Raw genomic sequence first — 5094 nt, forward strand, 5'->3', positions numbered from 1 at the left:
CATGTGCTGAGTCTTTTTTCTTTTTTTTGTGACAGGTGAAGTATGCATCATGAAGACAAATTGCAAAGTAGTGTTACTTCCTTTTCTTTTCGACAAATGAAAATGATTAAGCAGAGCAAAAGTCCTTGAGCAGAGCAGTGAGCATTGAAACCGAGAAAGTACCAGTTTCAGTAGATCAGAGTACTGCGGTTGAAGCCGGCTGGGGTGGCCGAGTGGTTCTAGGCGCTACAGTCTGGAACCGCGTGACTGCTACAGTCACAGGTTCGAATCCTGCCTCGGGCATGGATATATGTGATATCCTTAGGTTAGTTAGGTTTAAGTAGTTCCAAATTCTAGGGGACTGATGACCTCAGAAGTTAAGTCCCATAGTGCTCAGAGCCATTTGAACCATTTTTGAACTGCTGAAATAGAATTAATCATAAGTCATTGTTCTGTGTACAAATTGTATCTCACTATTCAACAGTCAAATTTTGAAACAACAATAGTTTGCCTTTGCAGCACTACGGGATCATTTCACACCAGTGCTATAAATGTAAACTCCATTCATTGGTCCTGGCGGGCCCATCAATATTGACTGACTGCCACATCATCCTGTGCCAGTGCCGTCATTCGATGCGATATGGAGGGACATGGCTTGTCAGTTTTTGTGATCTGGAGCTGCTACTACTTAGTCAAGTAGTTCCTCAATTGGTATCATGAGGCTGAGTGTACCATATTCCAGTCCTACCAAGGAAAAATCACTGGCTGTACCGGGAGCTGAACCCTGGTCCTCTGCTCATTAGTCAGCTCCATTGATTACTCAGCTATGGAGGCAGACACACCACTGCTTTCCTAAGAATATGTCGGAAGTTAATGAAGTCCAAGTTTATGTTCAGTCAGTCTCATAGAATAAACCCACAAATCATCTTGGGGTGTAAAGAGACCACTGACCAGACAGCAGAAGCACCAACTCAACAGGCACAGGTACCTGAGCCATTTAAGTGCAGCACACAATGAAAATAACTTGGAAATGCTTGGGAGGGTGTGACAGGACAGGGGAAGGGAAATCATTGGATAGAGGGCTTGGTGACAACTGGTTAGTGGAGATCGGGCCAGGATGGTTATACAGGTGTGAAGCACGTGTTTACAAGGATAACTCCCTTCTACATAGTTCATAAAAGCTGTAGTTTGAGAGGATGATCCAGATGGCACAGGTTGTGAAGCACTCACTGAACTTGAGCATGTTGTGCCTCTGGGTGGTCCACTGCAGTAGTTCATATATGGCATGGCTGCTTTCGCAGGTGGTGCCACCCAGGCTGCTCAACACATGCTTACACTCTCCCACAGGCACCACAACATCTTTCCCAACACCTACCTTAATGTACCTCACCAACCTGCAAATATGGAAACAGTTGGGCTCCAGCAACCAGAGACAATGGCCATGTGTGAATGTGTGCATTTTCTATTTTGGAAGGAGGGCCTTGTCCAAAAGCGAGTCTTGCAGTCTTTTTCATTGCGCCTGTCTGCTGCTCAGTGCCTGCTCTGTGGCGAGTAGCAATCTATCTTTTTCATACTGTTGTTTATGAAGTAATTTGTAGAGCAGCCAGTAAGATATATTAAGTTTCTTCCGATTTGGTAGAATTCCTCTACGTCTTATCTTGTAACTGCAGAAAACTTGTTTTTTGCGCCAGAATGCTGAACCCCTGCGGAATCCTCAAAGAAGAGGTGAAGTCGAGAAGTAAATTACTTTTTTTCCCCCCCTTATGTTATGGTTGTGTACAAAGTAGTCCACCTGATTTTTGTTGTCATTAGTCACATACACTGGTTTTGACAACTCCATCCCCCTTTCTCTTTCTCTCACCTGTTTACTTTGCACTACTTATGATACACCCTGTGTAGAAATTTTGCACTTGGGCTGTTCTGGTGCCCCTCTGAGCTTGGTGCCCAAGGTGACTGTTAGTGCTTTAAACTAGTCAGCCCTGAATACAGTATATTTATTGGGAATCAAGTGAGACTTCCATGTTGAAAAAGGTTTCTACAGTATGCCCAGTTTCTACTTTGGTCAACATTTTTATTGCTTGCTTTTGCAAAATAAATACATTACTGATTTATCTTACAAGATAAATTCTCAGGAAAATATGGACAGAAAGTACATAAAATAAGTTACGTATGTAATTTGTTCAAAATCATGTACTGTGACTATTGTTAGATACATGTGAGGAGTGTCCAATAGGTAAGCTCCCTGCAGAATAAGCTGTGCAAGTGAGATGAGGGCTCGGGGTATGTGTTGACAACACTTACACCAACTTACAATGTATACTGCAGTATGTTGCCCGTATGCTGACAGCTAGCGTGAAGTTGCCACTACACAGTGTGTCCAATTGTGAGCTGTGGTTTGTCATTGATTTTTCCACAGCAAAACAACCATCTACTGTTGATATCCATTGGGCACTAACAGTGAAGGCAATATGAGCATTCAAATGGTTCAGTGTTGGCATGTACAGTTTACGGAAAGGCCCACGATATGTGTGCGACAAACAGCGCAAAAGGAGGCCCATTACAGCACCGTGATGTCATTATTGCAATTTGCAATATTATGGAGGAAGACGATTGCATTACCACAGGCAACAACCTAACGTTGGCAACCTCCTAGGGCTGCAATTGAATGCTCATCTGTCGCAAAGATCCTGACAGACTATCTTCGCTATGCCAAAGTCTGTGCAAGATTGGTGCCATGTTTGTTGAGTGATGTCCACAAGCAGCAGTGGATAGTTTAGGGCAGAATTTTTTGTAGAAATACAGAGGTGGAAATCTGCTCTTCAAACAGCTTGTCACTGGGGATGAAACCTCACTCCATCATTTAACACCTGAGATAAAACCTTAGGGCACCATGTGGAAGAAACATGGTCAAAGTGCCACCATCGCCCCCCCCCCTTTCCCCGAAGAAAACAAGACAAAGACACACATTTAGTAAGGAAAACTATGGAACTGTCAGCAGGTTTTGCTCATTCGCTTCCTGCCTCGCAACACCACAGTAAATGCAGAGGGTACTGTAATGTTTTGAGTAATACGCAAGCTGCAATCAAAAGAAGAGTCGTGGACTTTAGTCTCGCAAATTTCTCTTCCTTCACGACAGTGCCTGGTCGGAGCTCTGAAGATTCAACTTGGAACTGTTCCTACTTCCTCTGCATTGACCAGATCTTGCCCAAAGTGGTTTTTATAAGTCAACTCGAAGATCATCTTGAAGGTACGCACTTCAGCACCGATGGTGAAATCACATCAACAGTGAACAGCTGGTTGAGAGCGCACAGCCTGACCTGGTACAACACTGGTTTGGAAAACTTGTCACACCACCATAACCAGGCGACTGTAGAAGAGCAACAGCAGCATTGCACAATGTCAATAAAATTATTTTAATGATAAATTGTGTGTAATGTTTTAAAAAATAGGAAAACTTGCTTATTGCTCTGATCGTCGAGTATGACGGGGCAAGTCATTAATATGCTTCTGTCACCAGTGAATACACCAGTTTATGAGAAACTCGTTCAAAGTCTTGTAAATTAAAGAGGAAATGTGGGCTCAATAGAAACCTTGCTAAACACTGATGAAGTAATATAGTTGGGGGAAAAAAAAGTGGCCTACTGGTTAAGGGGACTCCTCAGAACAAGCAATAAATCAGGTTCAAGTCCTAACTTGATGCAAATTTTCAGTTGTTACACATTCACTACATTGCTGGTTCAAAATCTCTGAACTGTTTACACTGGTGTCACTGCATCCTTGATCTCATACCCAGCCACCCATTCATTTCACACTAAATCGCAGAGACACTAGAAGAAAGAAAAAAAACTATAAACTCAATAGAACTACACTTAACAAAGATCATAGTACTTGAAATTTAAAATGATTTGAAAGTAAAATAAGCCCCACAGGAAGGTATGGCACAAATAATAACAAAAGGACAATCTCTGCAGTAACTTATCTCTGTTAACAGTTTAATGTCATTTACATAAGGAAAAGTTATCTAACAGCTCATGATGGCTTTTGTGGCAAGAAATTCATTCATCATGAACAGTGTATGCTAAAGTTGTCAGATACACCTCTTTCAGTAGACCAACATCACTACTGAACCGGAGAGGGAGGGGAGGGGGGAGAGGGAGGTTGGAGGGAACTGGATTTAAACTATCAGACAGGAAAGTCATCCAGGATCCTTCACCAATGAAGACATATTAGCAAGATGGAATGGGGGAGGAAACCAACAAAATGTCAGTTTATGAGATTATACAGGCAACTAGAGTTTTCTAAAGTGACTATCAGTTTTCTTAAGAGTAGAGGGCAAAATCTGCAGGACATTACATCTATGTACTACTTACTGTATTGAAGAAGTGATGTGAATTTATTACATAAATATGTCCAATTTACTTATTCTACATACACTCTTGTTCTTGATGGCTTCAATACAACTTGTCAGAATTGCAATAAATATGCTTTCACACTGTAACTGAACTGAGTCCACCATTCTGTTCCAGCAGTAACTTTTTTTAATTACTTTTTGCACTTACAACTGAAGGTTCAGCTGCCTTCGTGTCATGGCAAACAAAAATGAACCACAATTTGTGTGTACTGCAACTATAACAGCAATTTGCCAATCACCTTAAATGGCTATGCCATACAGTAAGTTACAACCTGCAAAACGCTGAGGTACTAGTGAGACAACAAACACCACCTGTGCTGGACGTTGATTTGTGAGAAAGTGCTGTGTGTTGACAAATGGTGTCTGTTTACTTGTACTTACAGTTTGTGTGTTTAAGTAAATATTTCTCTAGTTCTACATGGCTATAGTTAAAGAACTATTTTTTATTCAAAGTATCCTGCTCTTTCAAAGCAAGTTTTACAATTAGTGCAAGTTCAGCTGACTCATTTTGAAAAACAGTAAGATTATCAGAAACAGAATACAATGAGAATCTGAAGACAACATGGTAATGAAGAGAAAATGGTCTAAGATGGTGGCCAGCAAATTAAACTGTATTTCATAGAAACGATCTTGATACATGCATTAAGTGACATGAAAGTAAAGAAAGTATAAATCTGGAAGACTGATTAGGTATTTGAACTGAA

This window comes from Schistocerca nitens, chromosome 4, assembly GCF_023898315.1.
Source record: "Schistocerca nitens isolate TAMUIC-IGC-003100 chromosome 4, iqSchNite1.1, whole genome shotgun sequence".
NCBI lineage: Eukaryota > Metazoa > Arthropoda > Insecta > Orthoptera > Acrididae > Schistocerca > Schistocerca nitens.